Genomic DNA, 22,014 nt, shown 5'->3' on the forward strand with positions numbered 1-22,014 from the left:
AAACTCGGAATGAATATTTTCTGAGTTTTCTTAAATAGAACACCCTGTATTTTAGTATTGTAATGAAATGGTATTTCATAGTACTTTTTTATTTTATAAGTATTCCCTATACCTAACTGCTTTAATTTGTGAGTTATTCGTGATTAAAGCTAAACATTAATTGCAACAAAAAATACGTAAAATTTTATTAGGTTGGCCGTGAAAATATTCAATTACAAATACTTTTTCAGAAATAAATACATATTAATCCAGACTGATCCTTAAAATTACCAATAATGGTTTAGCTATCAAAATACCTACGTAATTAAGATTGTTGGTGCGACTAACAATTAAGCATAAATTAAAGCAGTTAGGTATAGGGAATGCTTAAGAAATAAAAAAGTACCATAAAATATCATTTCATTACAATACTAAAATACAGGGTGTTCCATTTAAGAAAACTCAGAAAATACTCATTCCGAGTTTCGACCAACCCTGTATACTAAAATTAAAAATTTAGCTATACTAATGATTCTTAACAATAGTAGACTATATTAAAAATCATCTGAACGTAAGTAGAGTTTTAGTTGTCAAACTACTACAATTCTACAGGGTGTGGACATTGCTACGAAATTAATAAAAAAAAACGTAATTATCTTTTAAAATACCCTGTATAACATTACAAATCCTCATATTTTAAGAAAGAAGACATCGAAGAGAATCAAAAAATGTAAAAATATACAGGGTGTCCCATTTAAAAAAACGAAGTTATAATCAACTTCCGGTATAACCGGAAGTTGCAAAGAGATGAAAATATTTTTATTTAATAGATCATCCTTCAAAACCCCTGTATTCCAATTTTCATGATTCTGTTGCCTTTAGTTCTCGAGATATTTCTAATAGGCCAGTTATCTGCCTCACCCTGTATAATTATAGCAGTATATCCTTATTCTTTAATAATATCGCATATTGATGCTAGACAGGTAAATTGTCATTGTATCCCGGGTGTACAAATCAAAATGCGTTTTTTAAGTTCGCAACATCCTGTGGAATATTCATGTATTTATAAAATACTGAAAATAAAACCCAACTATAGCCTCAGGTATTCTTAACATTTTGTTTTTTGATTCATTCGCTATGTTGGATAATAAAAAAGTTAGCTTCTACTAGCCATGTAATGTTTTTTATCCATATATCCTCATTTTTGGCTTAGTTTAATAAACAAGACTAAAGTAGGCTATGAGAAATTACCAATTTGATAATTGTCAAATTGTTAACAATCAAAAAGTTTCTGGTTTGTTGTGAAAATTAGTAAATTTATTTTTTAAAGTTTCAATTAAGTCCATAATTTTTTTTTGTTGTTTGGTGGAAATGGAAGGCGCTACAAGGAATAAGACCCGTGTGAGAGTGCTCAAGAAGTGACCTTACATAGCGAAGTACTTAGCTACCATGCTATCGTCTCCTTATATTGGTAAAAATTTTTTGCTAATGCACGATAACGCAAGACGTCACATTGCACGAACTATAATCGAATGTTTACAACAGGTAAATATTCGGACTTTGAATTGGCCACCGCATAGTCCAGATCTTAACCCTATCGAAATTTTGTGTGGCATAATTGGCAGAAGACTACGACAGCGTTGGCCACCTTCTAGAACAGGGGTTCCCAAAGTTTTTTGTACCACGCCCCCTTTTGTTGAAATGAAAGTTTCTCGCGCCCCCCCACCCCTTAACAATAAATTGTATATGCCTGGGAACAAAACAAAATCAAATAAGTGTTACATAAAAAACAAAACATTTATTTATATATACATACTGCCATAAAATACAACAATATCAGTTTTAATAAAATACAAAAATTATTAATAAAAGAAAAAATAGATATTAGGTTGGTTAATGAGATGGATGGGCTTGCATTTTCTTTACTAGTATGCCTATTCGTGGCTGAGTTTTAGTAAGTGCACAACGCAAGTCACTAGCAGCATCAAGTTTATTTCGATACTTTGTTTTAATTGCCACAAGTGTTGAAAATGCTTTTTCGCACAAATAGGTACTTGAAAAAGGCAAATATAAACGAAGAGCTTCCCGTGATACACTAGGATACACTTTGAAATATTTTAACCAAAATGAAGGTTTGTCCATTATATCAAAGTTGTATTTGGCAGAGGAATCATGTTTTATTTGCAAAGCATCTTCTTGAAGTGATTCAGGCAAGGAGTCTATGTTGACATGGAATGGGTCGGTTGACATTCTGAAAATACTATCGTCCGTCACAAGTGTTTGGAAAGTATTTCTGGAACTCTGCAATTAGGCTCTCCAAATGGTTTGATATTCGGATTTTCAAACTTGATCCTTCATAAATATCTCTGAAGCGTGTTTTTTCTGACATTGACTCTACTTTAGGAAAACTCAAATAATTGCAGGGGTTTGCTGACATTTTACGCCTCCAAAGTTGCAGTTTCTCAATATACATATTAATCGCATCACGATGAATAACTATATTTGAGTCTCCACCCTGCAGTTTTAAGTTAAGGCTGTTCAACGAGTCAAATATGTCTGACAAATAAGCCAATATTACTTGGGTACAACTTTTTTTGAAGACCACGCTTAGTTCATTTTGCTTTTGCTGTTCCAAGAAGGTGATTACTTCATCTCGAAGGTCAAATAATCTTGCTAACATGTTTCCTTTTGAGAGCCATCGTACTTCTGTATGAAATAGCAGTGTTTTGTGATCACTTCCTAAATCTTCACAAAGAGATTTAAACAGTCGAGTATTCAACGCACGGTTTTTTATGTAATTCACTACTTTAATACACAACTTTAAGACAGCATTGCATTCATTTGAAAGAGTTTTTGCTGCCAAGGCTTGTTGATGTATAACACAATGTATCCCAGTCACACAGCATTTTTCTCTCTTACTAATTGTACAAATCCTGAGCGAGAACCAAGCACTGAAGGCACGCCATCCGTACATACACCGATTAGTTTTTGCCAAGAGATTTCCTGTTTGTCAAAAAAGTCTGACACTGCTTTCATAACATCAATAGCTTTTGTCGTGGTCTCCAACTCTGTAAAAAAGAGTAGCTCCTCTTTCACTCTATCATTTTCAACATACCGAACATAAACAATTAACTGAGAACATTGTGCTATGTCGGTACTCTCGTATAGCTGACTAGCAAAAAATGGCGATTGTTTTACTGCATCAACTACCTGGTTTTGTATGTCTTCGGCCATATCATCAATGCGACGTTTCACGGTATTGTCAGAAAGAGGTATTTGAGATAACTTTTGCTTACTCTGCGTTCCAAGAATAATATCAGGTGCCTTTAACAAATACGGTTTAACAAGCGTCTCTCCAATAATATGGCTCTTCTTTTCTTTAGCAATCAGAAGTGATAGCTCATATGAAGCTTCAAGAACTTTTTCAGATGACTGAGCAGTAGAACCAGTACTATCTAACTTCATGCGTTTTAAATTTTCGGATTTTGTAGCAAAACATTCCTTTGGTTTGTCTTTAAAAGGGTTATGTTTGGATGACAAATGTCTTTCAAGACGATTAGGTCTCATTGAATCATTACTTAATACTTCATAACAAATTACACACTGAGGATGTTCGACATTATCTTTACGCATACAAATAAACCCATATTTGATATAACCATCATTATACTTGCGTTTCTTTGCTGAGCTCATCTTGACTACAATTATCTTCCCTCACTCAAATCAACGAAATCAATAAAAGTCAACTACCACAATTAAAATTTCACAACACGTACTCTTTTATAATGCAAAAATAAGTGCAGGCTACGCCAAGGTATCTCAAACACTGAGTCACAAAATTGACACAGTATATAGGTTTATACAACAATCAGTATAGTCACTTGCCGTGAAGTACGTTATGAAAAAATGTTCCATTTTTCCCACTGCGCATCGAGACCTTGCAGCCGGACGCATGCGCATAACAGCGTGTGTTATACTGCTCAACATTATTTTTGATACACTGCTCGAAAATAAATAGGACAAATTTGAAATAGATTTTTCGAAATAAGGAATACTTTTCTACAATTAACGTTTACGAAGCTCTTGACAATTTATCGATAGTTTCATAAATAATTATTACTGTTGTTCTGAAGACTAAATGTATCAGCTTTAATGGATTCATTGAGATAATAAGTGCGTTCGCGGGTGCCTGTCGGCGACAAATTAGCAGCAAAACGCATGCGCACTTTAAAATTATATAAATAATATCGTTAATAGATAAATATACAAGGTATATTTACCTATTATAATTTAATAATTAGTTATTAATATTAATTAAAAGTAAATATACCTTGTTTATTTATCTATTAACGATATTATTTATATTAAATGAGGTTAGAAATTGTCGGCGACAATTTGTCAACTGTACCCGCGAACGCACCTTATGTATAGTATTTTTACTACAAAAACGTTATTACGTAGGTCAAAATTTTTGACGTAAGAGAACTGTCAAAACATTAGAATGTGACTTTTCATTATTGCCGTGTTTATAATAAACATAGCAATAATGAAAAGTCACATTCTAATGTTTTGACAGTTCTCTTACGTCAAAAATTTTGACCTACGTAATAACGTTTTTGTAGTAAAAATACTATACCTACGATTTTCAACTAAATAATTTTTTCTATATAAACAAAATTTTAGTCTAACAATGGGCTCTACTTTATCTTCATTGGTCTTCTTCTTCTAATGCCTACTCCACTAATGAAGGTTGGCTATAACCACTGCAAATTAGTTTCATTATTAGCGAATATATTTATGGATTTCTAAAGAAATATTGTTTTCACTCAGTTTTGAAAAAAATGTGAAAGCGTTGAATTATATACGTCCGTCTGTCCGTAAACACAACTCCTCAGTCATTAAACCAGATAGAATGACAAATGAGGTGTCGGATGAAAGCTTATATAATCCAAGGATGGTACTAAAGGTGAGATATTTGGCAAAGGACTTCCAGTTTTAAAAATGCAATCGGAAATACGGTTTTAAATTCTCCGGGATAGTACAAGCGATATATTATTCGACGCGCCGTAGCAAGAGGAGTCTTCCTTCTTGTAGGTAGGCTTTAAAGACTGTTTCTTCTTCAATATTAGCCTCCTAAATTGTTTAAATTATCGCACCATCTTTTTCTTAGTCTGCAAATACCTCTTCATCCATTTGGTGACTTATCTCGTGCTATTCGTACTATCCTATCCTCTGCCATTCTACTAATGTGTTCGTTCCACTCCAGTTTCCGTTTTGTCACTCATCCATTTAGGTATGTCTTCTACATTGCATGATCTTCTTATGTTTTCGCATCTCTCTCTATCCAATAGACTTTTCCCTGATATTCGTCTAAGTATTTTCATCTCGGTTGTTTCTAGTAGTCGTCTCGTTTTAGATGTTTCAGGTCTTGTTTCTGCCGTGTATGTCAATATAGGTCGAAATGCTGCTTTATAGATTCTTGCTTTTGTGTCTTGTCTTAGGTGTTCGTTCTTCCAGATTGGAAGAGATTAAGAGATCCCAGCGCTTTACTTGCTTTTAAGCTTTCTTGTAGTACTTCCTCTTCAACATCTCCGTAACTGGGTATATCTATTCCCAGATATCTAAACCTTGCTTCCTGCTTTAATATTTTCCCATCAATTTCGATTTTACCTCGTAGTGGGTATTTAGATGTCATACATGTGTTTTTTCTGCTGATATTATCATATATTGATATTGTATTTCTTGGCTGTTGTATTGAAGATGTGTGTTAATCTGGAGATTGTCTTCTGTCTTGGCGATTAATGCGGCGTCGTTTGCATAACCTAATATTTGGAGTTTTTTGTTCCCCATTCTGTAACCATGATCTTTAAATACTGCTTCTATTATTTCGTCCATTATTAGATACATTAAAGAGCAGTGGGCTTAACGGGTTCCCTTGTCTGACTCGGCTTTGTACTGGTATAAACTGTGTTAGTTTTCCATTTATCTTTGCCTGTATTCGATTATGGAAATAGATGTTTTCGATGGTTCGTATAATATTGATTGGCATGTATCTTCTATACAGTAAGTGTAAGACGTCTTCGACTTGGATGCGATCGAAAGCCTTTGTCAGGTAAAACATAGATATGCTGTTTATTGTACTCGATGGCCTTTTCTGTGATTTGTCTTAGTACGGAAATAAATAGTACAATACTGGCGTCTACGCTACAAACGCATTCAATATGCTAAGGAAAATGTGGTCTTCACATCAGATGACAATTAAAACCGAAAGACTATTCAACAGCAACGTGAAGACTGTATTACTATATGGAGCAGAAACTTGGAAAGTGTCAAGAAAATGTATTGGACAGATGCAGGTATTCGTAAATAAATGCCTAAGGAAGATTCTTAACATTTACTGGCCAAACCGTATATCAAACCAAGAGCTATGGACAAGAATTAACCAGAAACCTATGTATATCTAAAATAATATGCAAAAGGAAATGGAGTTGGATGGAGCACACACTAAGGAGACCTGACACAGACATAGCGAGGCAAGCCCTAGAATATACACCACATGGAAAGAGAAGACCAGGTAGACCCGTAGAAATGTGGAAAAGAAATTAATGCTATAGGGCTTTTCATTGATTGTCATTTGCTTCGAGCTGCTGTCATATGTTGTATAATCTGTGTATAATACTAATATACACAGAGATATGTCAACAATAGATCAGGCTAGTCATATGCCACTCAATGCATCGGGGTGTAACGCTGATATCAAGTACGGTGGTCTAGCTATCTTTGTCTGTCGTGCGAGTGTGAGCGTATCTACCAAGAGGTGGGAGTAATGGAACGACAGTTACACAGAGGCGGCAGCCATCATATGCTAGAGAGAGAAAGCTGAGCGCCAGTAGAGAGAGAAAGATAGACCACCAACCCGAACTGTTCTGCGTTACTCTATTTTTCGAACTGGCCTAATCTATTCTGTTATATCTATGAATATACACGGATTATACAACATATGACAGAAGCTCGAAACAAATGACTGTGAATGAAAAGCCCTATTGGGAAAACCTGGACAGAAATAAAGATCAGTGCAAAGGATAAGACAGAATGGAGGCAGACAGTTGACGCCCTATGCTCCGCATGGAGTGAAGAGGAATAAGTAATTAAGTAAGTACTGGCGTCTACGCAGGATCTTCCGGATCTGAATCCTTGTGAGAAATCTAAAAAACGAAGTACTGATGTCTTGTCAAGAGCTAATGAGAAAACTAATAAGAGGACTTTTCTATAGAGGAAAAAAATAATAATACATTCGAATTATAAATTATATTTTGAGAATTTCAATTTTACAATACCAATTTTATTTTTTACAGATATATTCCCTACAAGCATTTCAAATTCATCCTTAAAATAAAGTTTAATAGGTACATAAAATGAACTTATAAATTTCTGTTTTGAAAGGGTTGTAGATACCTACTATATACCTACTCAGATCTATACCTACTCAGCATCATATTGAGAAATCACAGAATCGTAAATATACAGTAATGAGCACTCACACTAATAACCGGCAAAATAACGCAAAAGATGGAAAACATATTAACTTGTGAGATAAAAAGAGATGAAACTGGTAGAAGTGGAACTTATCGTTATAAACGAATAAATTAACATAACCTTGGATAAGAGTTTTAACCTCCATTTTTCACTTTGAGTGATATTGGGCTAGTTTCTGGGTCCGTGTATTTTCATACACCACCACACAAACCCGCCGACACCAATGTAGTTTAGAAATAGCTATCTCTAAACTACAGTGGAACCAGCGGGCTTGTGGGACATGGTATGAAGGTACACAGACCTAGAAACTACCCCAATATCACTCACAGTGAAAAATAGAGTTAGCAGGTTAACACTCTTAGCCGACGATAACATTACATAGTTTCCCACCTTTAGATCTCTGTGACAGGAGTATTTTATAAAATTCTCCTGGCACAGTGACAGTTCTCATACTCATCTGATATGTCTAAAGGTGGGAAACTATGTAATGCAATGTTAATTTATATGTTTATATCAATAATTTCTCTCAGTTTCATCTCTTTTTACTTCAGAATGCATCCCATGTTTCCCATCTTTGGCGTTATATCCCATATTTTGCCAGTTATTAGCATGCTCATCACTGCATATTGGACTTTTTACACATAGTATCTTAGAATCCCTTAGAAGTAAATAATAAATCATGTACCTAGTTTTATTTTCATCAATAAATTCATGAAAGTATGACTGATGTTGAAAATTCATTTGACATACTGGCAAATAATTGTAATTCCTTCAGAGGAGGTGTCCCTAGAAAGAATAACATATGTTTTATATTAAAATATATTAAATTCATATTGATTAGCAGAATAAATAGAGTTTTTAGGTTTAATTCTCCTCATTCACATAATTTAATACCAGATAATGTCGCCTTACTTCCATATGCTAATGACCTAGTTTTTTATATAACAGCCTAAACCCCATTTTGGACTCCATTCACATTAACCAATATTATCAGATATTCATGAATAGTGTCACCACAATCTTCTTTAACAACATACTATTCTTTCATAGATCTGGTCGTTATCACAATATAATCCCATATATACCAAAAATTCATGCTCGAGTGAGAAATTGGAAAGCCAAGCAAAGGATAGGAAAGAGTGGAAGCTGATTCTGGAACAGGCCAAGACCCACCATGGGCTGTAGAGCCAATGCTGATACCTAAAAATGAACTCAAATATTTAGTGGTCTTTTTGTCCCGCAATCTTAACTAGAATAAGCATATTGGAAAAACTATTAAAGGCATGGCTGTGCTGCCTAGTAAGGCCTATATAGATTTTTGAAGCATCTTTATGAAACCAGCACGTAAACAATTATTATAGATTTAAAAATTAGACTCACTATGGATAGAGTAGTAAGATGATACAACGAATGCAGAGGTAACCGTCTATATTTGTTATCAATGGTTTCTAGGAACATGGTTCTTCAAAACAGATGTCAATGATTTTTAGAGTTTAGATAAAGACGGTTATGTACCAAATTCATGAAAAAAATTTACACTTTCTCAGAATCATCCAACGATTTGAAACATATACTCATACCTTCAATTATATATGTCATAGATTCCCTTAAGGCACTTTGCCACTGGTTGTAACTTCTCAATAGATGTGCCTACAGAATTACAAAATTATCATTCCAAGACATATTTCGTTTATTTTATTTTGCGTTGTTTTGCAACCCGCTTTTCAGTATTTCTGCAAAGGCCTGCTCCTCAAGATGCATATTTAAAAGTTAATGTAACAACACTGAGGACTGTTCATAGAAAGTTTATCACATTGAACAATTTCTTTTCATTCTGCAAACCTAAAACGACAGCACATCAAAAATGATGTCAATGATATTAAATAGAATTTACGTTCTTACCGATTTTCATCCATGGGGCTGTGCCATGGGCAACAGGAAGAAACTCAAATTTTTATGGTGCCTGGAATTTTGCCACATAAATAAACACACACATTGCCTTTGGGTTAAATTCATCATAATCCCAATTCAAAATCACCAACCTTCTTAGAAAACTGGAGAAATACCACAGTAATGCACATTAAATTCGAAGTAAACCAACTTAACAATTGCAAAATATGAGAAAACAATAATAAATAACTCTAAATAAACAACTGTTTGTTTATAAGGTTATGTTTGGAATAAACATACAGATCTACTCACTGTTGCCAAATGTCACCAATTTAGATAGTTACTTGTGATTAATTGTTTGAATACATTCAATCAATAATCAGAAAATATTATTTTTCAAATTTTATACAAGTGTGTACGTAAAGGATTTTACCATTTATGAATTTAATTTTCAGCTTTTTGAAAAAAATCGATAATCATAATTATTTTATTATAATTTTGGAATATTCTTTATCGGAATATTTTAAATCTTGCAACAGCAACATTTTCCTCCTAGTCTACTGCGCAGTCTGCTAGGAGTTTCTGCAAGCGCAGGAACCGCATAAAAACTAGAGTGAACTAACTGTTTCGAATAGCAAAAAAACTGTGAAATTGATAAGAGCTGCGTCTGCGGTTAGCTGGCCTGCGTCTGGCGGTTAGGAGGGAAGGGAGAGATTAAATGTCCAGCAAACGACGGCACTGTTGCCAGATTTACCTTTTTCCTTTTAGCGGGAATTTTAAAATTAATCTAATGCCACTTTGGTTTTAAAAGAGAGTTTGTATTCTTAAATTTATAACCTTACTTTTACAAGTAATTAGGATTATTTTATTTACATGTAAATATTGAAACAAGTATTGTACTGTGTCATAATTTAAAACTCATGTTGCAGTATTTTGAAAAAAAAAATGAAGCTCAAAAGAAATATACTTATACAGTACAAATGATTTTTTAATGGGAATGGAAATTTACGATTTCAAAGGTGAAAATGTGTTGGGATAGTATAGATGGACACTTTTATTTTAGTATTAAGTGGTTACATAATTATTCAGAATATTAATAAAATTACTAGTAATTTGAATTAGTTTTAATATGTATTATAATAGTATTAATCCTCATCATGTATCTGGCTAAATAGCTAAGCGCTAAAGCCGAAAAATAAAAAAAATTGAAAAAAACATTCTTAGTGGCCTAGCACCTTTACTTTGCCTGGGGCGAGGCGAGTTAATAAATTCTATTTTCTTATTGCAGTCATTTTGTGACGGCTTAAGAAGTTACATTAATGATGTCTTTAGGCTGTGAAATTTTAACCGTAGAAAGACATCTTTATGACTTGTATTTACATGATATAGGGCTTTTCACTCAGTCATTTGTTTCGAGCTTTTGTCATGTGTTGTCTAATATTAATATATCTATGTCATATGTTATTGATATTGCCAATGATACAAACCAAAGACATATGACGTAGATATATTAATATTATGTGACACTTGACCGAAGCTTGAAGCAAATGACAATCGATGAAAAGCCCTATTCAATAGGGCATTTCATTCACAGTCATTTGTTTCGAGCTTCTGTCATGTGTCACATAATATTAATATATCTACGTCATACGTTATTGGTATATACCAATGATACAAACCAAAGACGTATGACGTAGCGTAGATACATTAATATTATGTGACTCATGACAGAAGCTCGAAACAAATGACAATCGATGAAAAGCCCTATTGGCGTCTGCATATCAGGATCCGGTAATACTATATTATTTATCTATGATCAGGATATTGCTGGGTGTACACAAGTAAACAACACTTTTTTGATTAAATGGTTTATTTCATTAAATCAAAACTTACATGGATACAATTTAAATAAGATATTTTTTCTATTTAAGGCAATATAATATAAGATATATATTTTAGTATAACTCTCCTACATTAACAAGCTTTAACACATTCAGTGGCCATGACGTATGGGTAGCATCACGAAGGTTTTACGGAAGGTACTGACGACACATAAGGTATGTGAGTAGTACTGTGTAACTAAATAAATGATTTAAGTATGTGGTACCAGCCAAGTGGAGCTTGTTCGAGATGGGCACCAAACTGAGCCTGCATACACGAACTATAATATATTATTATGGTTCTGTGTATGCAGGCTCACTCATTACTACTGTAGTGAACAATATGAGATGTAATATTATGAGATATACCTATTATATATTATGGTATAGCTCTCCATGAGTGCCAAGTTTTAAACTTAACTGATAACAACTAATGGATACCCTTTTATCCAAAATTTTATGAAAATTTTGAATGGTCATATTGGTATTAATTCCACAACCCCTTCCTATAACAATAGGCCCATTGTTGGATGTTATTGCAGTAGTTCTACTGGAAATACTTACTAAAATTGTATGTATCTACATCACTTAGAAGTCTACCCAAAAAGCTATTAATACTCTCTAAACCATCATTAATACATCTTGTATACATAATAGTATTTTTTTCAGAATCAGATATTTTATTAAGATTTACTTACCATGCCCTATCTATGTGCCAGACACTTAACAGTCTATTAGGAGCAATACCCATTACATTTGACGAGGCATTGTAAAAGGTATCGCTTATGCCTGATATGAAAACATTTGACTATACATATAATACCAACACAGACATGTATTTAAAAAAATTGGTAAATTAAAGTAGGTATCTTTTCTATTTGAAAATAAGAAAGCAGTACAAAATCCATTCCCAAATTCATCTTTTACTAATACTGTCAATAAGTTCAAAGTCATAGAAATTGAGCCCATGAGTTCCATCGATTGCTATAAAGGATTTACCAAACTTAATTAACATTTCCTTTTGGCACAATATTAAGGAAATAAGACAAAAATCATAAATGTTAAATTCAGAATGAATATCCATTAGTATGCCCTGTTGTTTGTAAAATAATATTGGACATGAGTCTGTAAGCATTCAACCCAAAAATAAACACTGGTTGCATCATCATTGTACATATACCCATCTTTCAAATCAATGCCATAAGAGAGTTTAATGTTTGTGATATCTTTTCTTGTAAGTAAATCAATTCTTTTTAATTCGCCTCCTATGCTATTATGCTATCCTGAACAGTCTGAAGTTTACTAGAAAAAGTAAAATATAGGTATAGGAGAATCAAACACACTAGTTTGAAATTGTAAACTGTAGTAAATATTCATGAGTAATATTTAAAAAGTGGTTTAGTGACCTCATAACTGAAAAATTTGTATAAAATGAGTTACTTCGGTTTTCGCTTTAGAATAAGTGTATCAGCACCTATTAAACAGCTTTTAGAGCTGGGAAAGCCTTTTGGAAGCCTTCCGGAAACTTTCCCAGCTGTAATCGCTGTTTAATAGCTGCCGATACACTTATTCTAAAGCGAAAACTGAAGTAACTCATGTTATAAAATTTTTTCAGTTACGAAGTCCTGCCTTTCCGCCGTCGATACGCAAATATTTTACTTACATTTTTGAAGAGTCTCAAAATAAACTTTGAAGAGATATTTATCTGATTTTGGTATTTATGTAAGTGCTCTATATCATCCTCATGCCCGTAATGTGTTTTAAAATAGTTTCAATATTTTTAGATACTATTATTCGACTAGTACACCAAATAAACATTTTGCAGGATCCTTGGGATTTTAAAGCTCTTTCTCTATCTTGTTTTGTAAAATAATTTTTTGAGGATCACATACATATACATTCATAATAAGATGTTTCATGTTCTTGTTCTCTTCCTGTGCCATCCATACAGTGCAAATCTAAAAAAAAAACATAACAGGTGATTACATGGGCAGTTATACTACTTACAGCTTACTTTGTATCTAATCTATTATCTAGTATTACTCTATTAGTATCTACCTACATAAAACTATCTTTGAAATCTAAATTTTTGATATCAACATCAACCTTAATACTTAAAAAATAAATAATAATGTGGAAGTTACACGTACCTACCTAAAAGTTTTTGAATTGCAATTTTATCAACTGGAAAAGACTGCAACATAATGAGTTTGAAATTATGACACAGCACAATATTTATTGTTTCAATTTACATGTAAATAAAATAATAATAATAATCCTAATCACTTGTAAAAGTAAGGTTAAGATTTTTGACTTGAGAAAACAGAACTGTCAAATTTAAAACCAAACTGCTATAAAATTTTAAAATTCCCGCTAAAAGGAATCTGGCAACATTGCCGTCGTTTGCTGGACATTTAATCTCTCCCAGGAGGGAAGGAGGGAGGCAGTGCTTGGAAACGCTCGGTTGTCAAATTATGCGCGCTATTGCCACATTGAACGGCTCACATTCCATTCTTTCAAGCCTTCGATTTCAAATTTATGTAGTAAAGTCAGATGTTACAGTGGTTTGTTTTAATTTTCTAAACATCATGGTTAATTTAGAATTTTAGAAAGACTAGGTAGGCACCTGAATTTAATTTAATTTTCGACTTGTCTCGCGCCCCCCTGACATGTCCTTACGCCCCCAGGGGGGGCGCGCCCCCCAGTTTGGGAACCCCTGTTCTAGAACCTTACAAAAGGTAGAAACAATAGCTCTCGAGATTTGGAATAATATTGATTTATTGATCAAGACCAAATAGCATACCTCATTTTCGTTGCATTGGAATAACGAAGTTCTAACTGCCTCAGGTGCCATTTTTAGTTATGACTGTTTAAAGTTTCTATATTATGTATTTATTTTACTATTATCGCCACTTTTATGTGTTAACAATGTAAATTTTTAAAATAATTAATACATTTTTATTAAGAGTAAACAGTAGCGATCAACAGATAGCAACAAAATATGACTTCGGGAGATAGTATCATAAACTTTGGCAACAGTGGTAATCTTTGACATTATCTAAGATTCATATTTTAACAATATATTTTAGTCGCGCTAAATGGAAGTAATAGAAAACGATTTTATTATTAATAAATAGATATTTATAAAAATAAACCAAAATGGGTGAAAATTTTATGTTAAGATAGGTATTTAGAAAGATATTTGCATGAAATATCTAATAAAAAACAATATTAAATAATCATTTTTTGTTGTGAAGCGAAACAAATTTCGATTTTCGCATAATTTTGGTACGGTTTTTAATGGACATTTTCTTGGAAGGTTTCACTTTATTTTTCGTTTGATTTACTTTTTCCTTTTGTTAAACTATTGATAATATTTTTAGAATAAAAAATCCTCTTAAAACTTTATATACTCGCATTAGAATTCGAAATATTTTTACGTAAAATATACTTACCTACCTACATATAACTAAAACTCACAATTAACAACATTCTATTTTTTCAAAGAGGCCAACAACTTATACAACAACAAATATATAATAAGTTAACTATCAATAAACACTACTTTCCTATGAAACAACAATAACGAATTCTTAAATTAACACACTACTGCACTGAACAGATATCGATAAATATGACAGAACAGATTAGAGAAAATCTGACGCAGGTTTGTCAAAATGACAGTGATAATTTCATTATGTTGCCTAATTAGTTATTTAGTTATAATATGTTCGATTTCTTGTTAGAAATAAAAAATTTTAATATTTCCAAAATTACACTAAATCTAGGCATGGAATGAAAAAGTTTATTTGAAGAAAGTTTTTTTTTCTTCTTAATGGCGGTACAGGCTCCTTTTTTCAATATTTTATTTAGTTATAGAGTAATTTCCACGTACTAACATATTTTTAAAATTGGGCTCTGTACCGCCATTCTTTATTATATTACGAATATGTGTGCCAAATATCTCGACAAAATATTTAAAATTAGAGCCGAAATCTTGGAATGCATTTGTTGCTAACTGTTGATCGCTACTGTAACTTCTTAACAGTAAAAGGTTACTTGAATAGTTAATACAAAGGAGTTCTGATTTGAGAAATGAATTAAACTTATTTAATCAATTTCTATTTTTCACATATACCTTTGTTTAACAATTAGTATATAATAAAACAACTTCTAGTTATTTCATAAAGTCTTATTGTTAACTTATAAGCACTTTTAGTTCTTTCAGATATGACCTTGTGTACTTAGTTGCAGGCCCGGACTGGCCCGCCGGCCCACCGGCCAACGCTGAAAAATTTTTTTTTTGAACTGTTACACAAATATGATGCAGCTACCATTCCCCTAAAAAATGTTTCTACTTGCTTGTGATTTCGCCGTTTGGCACCAGAAACCTACATAATGAAGCCAGTGGGTACAACAAAATACCAGATATCAGATAATCAAATAACGTAGGCTATTCGGGCGCCTTTCATGGATATCAATATCCGCTCCGAGAACGCGCAGCGCCCTCGAAGACCATTTTTACGATTCAAACGCCTTTGTGTGTATCAATATCTGCTCCGAGGACGCGCGCGCCCTCGAAGACCTTTTGTTGGTATCAATATCTGCTCCGAGGACGCGCGCGCCCTCGAAGACAATTTTTACGATTCGGGCGCCTTTCGTAGGTATCAACATCCACTGTGTCTATTATAATAAATTGCTTGTATGCAACGCACGGCGCCCTCGAAGACTATTTCTACGATTTGAGCGCCTTTCGTGGGTATCAATTTCCGCTGTTTCTATTATAATAAAAAGCTTAGATGCAACGCGCGGCGCCCTCGAAGACCTTTTGTTGGTATCAATATCTGCTCCGAGGACGCGCGGCGCCCTCGAAGACTATTTTTAAGATTCGGGCGCCTTTCGTATCCACGGTTTCTGTTATAATAAATAGCTTAGATGAGTCGCGCGGCTATTTTACGATTCAGGAGCCTTTCGTAGGTATCAATGTCATCTGTTTATATTATATTACAATAGTGTTACATCCCACAATTGGCCTAATGAGTGCAGTTTTCTGCGCGCCATAACTAAATCATACATACAGGATTTTTGCACCCTAGAATCATACATCATAATGAAGCCAGTAGGTACAACAAAATTCAACTCGTATCAGGTAATCAAAGGCCAACACACATAGCTCGAAAATGGCACAAAGGTTTTTCTGACCTCTTATGGTTCAGTTGTGCGGCGAGCCTTAGCTTCTCCAAATCAAAGTAAAGGGTACCAAATCAGTAAAGGGTACCGCCTCTATGAAACAAGTAACACTTAAACGTCTGTTCTCCACTTGAGGAAAGCGCTCCCGTATTAAACAGTCTCTTCTCCTCGGGCAGGGGATAGTGTGTCTTTTCCCCTTCTGTTAGATACACACCATCTTGAAACACTGTCCCAAGATACCTCTTTTGAGATCCTGAAGCAGGTTACTCCACTTTTCTCTCTTCAATCATGTAATCTCATTTCTGTACTGGTTCTGCATTCGCTTTAATTCATTGATTATCTTTTTCCTGCTTGAAATTTTAATAACCTCTTCCACTCCATTCTTACTCTCATACAATTCGTTCTCTGATATTCAAGCCCCTCATTCTACCAGTACGGTTATTTTCTTTCATACCACCCATTTGACCTAACACAAGCCAACTCCGGTGCCCCACTCAGATCCTCAATCAACTCACTCACATCCTCGCATCTCAGACCAATCAAGCTAAAAGCACCCACAAAGACTTACTCATTTAAAAATCTCTTTAGATCGATATCTTCATCTTTCCGTTTCTTCCTTTTGCTCGCTAGTTCAAAACTCACATATTTATGTAAGCTGAGTGATTCTTCTTTTAAAACAGTTCAGCTTACGACCCTGTTTAGAAGTAACGTTGAAACCAGCGAGATGTCCGGAAAGTATTTACTATTACCTACGAACGTAGGTGCATGGATCCATTATCATAGGTATTTCCCTCTCCCATCTTGAACTCTTTGGTTCCATGGACGATCGTTCACATTCAGGTTACCGGCGCATCCCCTTGTCCATCCTTTATTTCAAAAGTTCTAGAATTATATTTCTCTATACATACGCACTCTTTTAAGTCAGACATTGTCATTCTAGTTGGTCGGAGTTGGTCATTCGAGTTATTCTGGTGTAACAAACTCATGTATTGATTGGTATAGTACTGTTCTCTTAGCACTGTCGTACGCGGCTTTGAAGTCAACAAATAGACGATGGGTTTTACCATCGGTAACCGGAGACCGGTACACTCTCCGTCCCAGCCTCTTGATAATCGAGTCAATATACTCTTCATATACTCAAAGCGGGACATTTGGTGAAACATAGCAATTGCACACCATCAGGTATCAAACTTGTACTTCAACATACCGATTCTTAACAAAGTGTCTGGTGATGCCAACTCCTCGGTTCATCACGTATATGGTCACGTTAGATCTCTTATCTGTAATGATTCTTTGTTGAGAGACTAAATGTGATAACATTCCCTTCGTGTGAGTACCTCTGCAACGTCGTGAGCGGCCCTCGCCCTTCCCATATTTATTTAAAGGAACTTCGAATTAGATGGTTCTTATCTATCTAACATACCTATAGGCTGTCTGAGTTCTGGTCCTAGGTGCTTTCATCCACCCTTTCCTCATCCCTTGTGGCCAGGTGTCTCTTAAGCCCCCGCTTTTCGAGGATGAGTTTTTTATACTGCGGGCACTGTAAGCTGTCGGCTCTGTGACCGGATTCTTTACAAGTGAGGCAAAAAGTCGCCTTACTACTACACTATCGTGCCTGGTGCCCCCTTTGCCACATCTGTAGTAGGAGTCCGTCATGTTTTCTCCCTTGCAGTCGGTTTTACTATGCCCGAACTGCAGGCATCTAAAGCAGCGCTGGGCATGCAGTCTCTCTAGAATCTTGCACGAGTTCCAGTCAATTGGTATATGTTTTCTTTCCAGAGGCTTCTTGGCTGTGATGTGTGTCAGTCCGACCATGACGTTTGTGTTCCCTTCTCTATTTTTCCTTCCTCCGTGCGGGCCACGATATTCTTCTTCAGGCGCTTGGCCTGTTCTTTCCCTGCCACTTTGAGGGTGAAGTCCCGTCCGTAGTATTCTTAGCGCTTGTGATGCTAATCGCCTCCTTCTTTGTGTCTAGGCTACCCTTGATTTGCTTGAGCAATTCGGCATGGGATTTTCTACCTTCCTTCATGATCACCTTCTGCGTCTACATCCTACTTTCCCCGCATTCATACTCCACCTGCGCGAGGTGAAAGTCCATACCCATAAATGTAACTTCCAGGAGCTTCCTGAATTTCCTACCTTTGTAGCCCCCACTACTCTTAGGGACGCCTCTCTGGTCCCCAGTATCTCCATGTCTTTCCTCAATTTAGAAATAATTGCCAGTAGTCTCTTGTCCCCGTCGATTTCCGTCACCCTTTTCTCTACAGGGACCATGAAAATATTCTGACGGTTTTCCCGGTTCTCTTCCTTCTGACCCGTCCTTGTCATCGTGCTTATAGTACTAAGTTGGAAGTACTCCACCTTTCCTGGTCTATATGTACCTCCTGCACATACTCCCAGTTCCTGTTTTTCCTTGTCAGTTCGTGAAACCTTTCCCCCTCACTGATTCCATGACCACTACTAAGTCGCATGTAGGTTTATCCTATCTTCCCGGTTTGGCGACCCTATAGTGAGCTTCTTCCCATCTTTATGATGTCCTTTATTTTTTAAAGCCTCTTTCTCCTGAGTTCAGAACCGTTGCGATCATTTCTATCTCTTCTTCACTAAGTTTTTCGGGAAAGAACTCTTCGAAGCCGACCTGTGTGGACACTCCTGCCGTTTCCTTAGTCGTTCCTTCCTCACCGGTGTGCTCTACTATTCTATTTCGTTTCTCAATGCTGCCGAGGGCGACTTGTCTGAGATTGCTCTTCATGTCTTTGGTGACTATCTTTAAGTTTTTTACCTCATTCTTGATCTCGACCTTCGTGTTTGTATGGTCGGACATTAGTTTCACTAAATTATTTGAAACTCTGGTAAGTTTATCCATTGTTCTTACCATTAGTGAGGAGCTCCTTTGCAAGGTTGTCTCCCCTGGGAGATCCGTCTTGGTCAGGTCCCTACCACTGACCGGAGATCTTCGAGCAGATCCCATTCTTCCGAAGATCATAGTCTCTTTCTTCCTCTTTCCCTCTTCGCTTAGAATTTTTCCTTTGTTCCCTTTACTAGAATGAACACCTTATCATCTCATTCATACCTTGTTAAAGCTGCACCACCACCGGTGACACGCTCCATTCTCACTTCGTTTTGTTTTATTTTTTCCTAAGTGACTAAATACTTATCCATATAGTTCCCGCGATGAGGAGAGAATTATACTGTCCGGTGAGGCAGTGAGCCCTTGCCCACGCTAAGGCTTGAATTACAAAGAACTTTCGCCAGTTCTCCGAGGGCTCCGTTTGCGAGCGACTGACATTAGGCCATTCACTGCTCATTTACGGATCACCTGAAACAGTGTGATTGCGGCTTTTTTATCGAGGTTTACTCTGCTATTTTAGAGCGCTCTAAGAATTCGAAATAATTTTAAAAGTACCTTCTGTTCAACACCAATGATCATGATTGTTGATCAATGTTTTTGAACCAGTAGATTCTTCTGTAGAAGCAGTTGAAAAATGGTAAATTACTTTATTGTTTTAAATTAATATTAAACTTAAAAAAATTCACAAGTAATATTAATTTACTTTACATGTAGGCCTGGATCTTGCGTACCAAAAAAAGTTGTATAATAGCAAGCTGAAAATTTGTTAATAAGTTAACAGTGTCTAATCGGACAAACTTTGATGTACTTGTGTTTGGAAACACTGGAACAGGGAAGTTTTAATTGTACAACAGGTTAAAAATTTGGAACGTCAGACTACGAAAACGTCCCATGTATTTTGTCGGACAGAACTTCCAATTAATTTGTTTCCCTTTCATTCAACTCTTATGCAAAAATCAGACTGATATTTATCACCAACATAATTTCTGTCATTTAACATGTTCTACGTGTCTGACTTATTAAAATGCTCAGTTGGTACCAGTCTGATTTTTCCATGAGAGTTTAATGAGTGAGTAAAAAATAAATTGGAAGTTCTGTCCGACAAAATACATGTGACAGTTTACGTAGTCTGACGTTTCAAATGTTTAACCTGTTACCACAATTAAAACTTCACATATTCCAGTGTTCCCATACATCCAAGTTTATCCGACTAGACATCGTTAACCTATTAACAAATTTTCAGCTTGCTATTATACAACTTTTTTGGTACGCGGGATCCAGGCCTAATGCACTAGGATTTCAAAAAAGTTTGATGCAAAAGCTTAGAAGGGGGTCTGGCGCCTTTGTTTAGAGATTGGGTTGGCGCCTTTTTTAGAATTTGGGTTGGCGCCTTTTTTAGGAGCCAGTCCGGCCCTGCTTAGTTGACTGTTTTTTATGTCAGGTAGAAGCTTGTTAACCCATTAACAGCCAAGCAAAGAAATACTGCAATAATATGTAATATATTTGATTAACTAGAGCAAAATAAACTTAAACATTCGTAAAAAAATTGTTTTACACTTTGATAATGGCAGGTGTCACAACAACAAAATGGTTCGTTTTAGAACCTTTGGCGGAAATGAGATATAAAAATTGAAATACACAATTTTATTTTTTGTGAAAAGTCTCAAAACATAGAGTGTAAATGGACCTGGAAATTTTGACAAATAAAAATAGTATGGTTAGAACATTGCCTACACCTTCTTCATCTTCTTTCTCAAAAACGAAGTCGAACGGCCCTCTATCTTTTTTAGAAATTATTTTAGATATTTCCATTTTACACTTTCCAATCCTGTATCTTGCACTGTGCCAGTTGCATAAATTCGACAAATCGACATATTGTCTACAACACTACACAACCTCCCTTATGTAGCCCCTCCCCCACCCTAGATTATAACAAAACTGAATACCAGAATACCCGTCTTTCTAAAGGTACGTATCCACTACGTTCGTAATATTGGACCACCGAGGCACTGCCGCACGGCCGTTGGCGCACTGTTGCACGGTCCGAGTGCGCCAACCATCCACTATGTTCACGAACCTCTTGCACTCCGCGCTCCCTGCAACTGCTCCAATCGATACGGTATGCGCTCCTCAACATATAAACCGACACCAATTGGAACCCCGAGGTGGAGCGTGCACTATTGCGCCTCTTGCGCTCCGCGCTCCCTCCAACTGCTCCCATCTATACGGCATGCGCTCCCATCGATACGGCATGCGCTCCTCTACATATAAACCCCCACCAATTGGACCGTTGAGGCGGAGCGCACACTGTTGCATGGTCCGAGAGCGCCAACCATCCACTATGCTCACGAACTTCTTGCGCTCCGCGCTCCCTGCAACTTCTCCAATCGATACGGTATGCGCTCCCTTACATACAGAGAGAGTCTGTAAAGTGGAATAAATTCAATATCTCAAATACTAATTGTTTTTTTGGAAAATGCTCAGACCCGTCGATTAGTATTTCAAATTGTCCTTTTTGACATTCAATAATAATGTATACAGGGTGTCCCAATTTAGAGATATGACGTCATCGTCGATTTTCTTAAATGGCAACACTGTCATTTTGATAGCTAATTTGATAGGGTTTGTAAAGTTATACATAACTGCAAAATATCAAATTTTTATTCTTTACCATTTACAAGATAATAG

General features: G+C 35.5%; 1 protein-coding gene and 2 long non-coding RNA genes across 5 annotated transcripts in view; all 3 read right to left on the bottom strand.

The window, feature by feature from the left end:
- The window catches only part of LOC114332038 (putative phosphatidate phosphatase), a 431,124-nt gene that overhangs the window by 26,516 nt on the left and 382,594 nt on the right, over nucleotides 1-22,014 (bottom strand). The window lies entirely within an intron of this gene.
- On the bottom strand, nucleotides 7,273-9,700 carry LOC126889896 (uncharacterized). 3 transcript variants are annotated; one of them, XR_007700210.1, is made up of 3 exons: nucleotides 9,418-9,700; nucleotides 9,096-9,357; nucleotides 7,273-8,301 (listed from the first exon to the last, which is right to left on the bottom strand). It is a non-coding gene; the product is annotated as an uncharacterized LOC126889896 (long non-coding RNA). The 3 variants fall into 3 exon arrangements; XR_007700209.1 differs by having other exon boundaries at nucleotides 7,273-8,715; XR_007700211.1 differs by having other exon boundaries at nucleotides 7,273-8,715; nucleotides 8,896-9,357.
- Nucleotides 11,266-13,644, bottom strand: LOC126889897 (uncharacterized). Its single transcript, XR_007700212.1, has 3 exons — nucleotides 13,440-13,644; nucleotides 12,949-13,243; nucleotides 11,266-12,587 (listed from the first exon to the last, which is right to left on the bottom strand). It is a non-coding gene; the product is annotated as an uncharacterized LOC126889897 (long non-coding RNA).

This window comes from Diabrotica virgifera, chromosome 8, assembly GCF_917563875.1.
Source record: "Diabrotica virgifera virgifera chromosome 8, PGI_DIABVI_V3a".
Lineage (NCBI taxonomy): Eukaryota > Metazoa > Arthropoda > Insecta > Coleoptera > Chrysomelidae > Diabrotica > Diabrotica virgifera.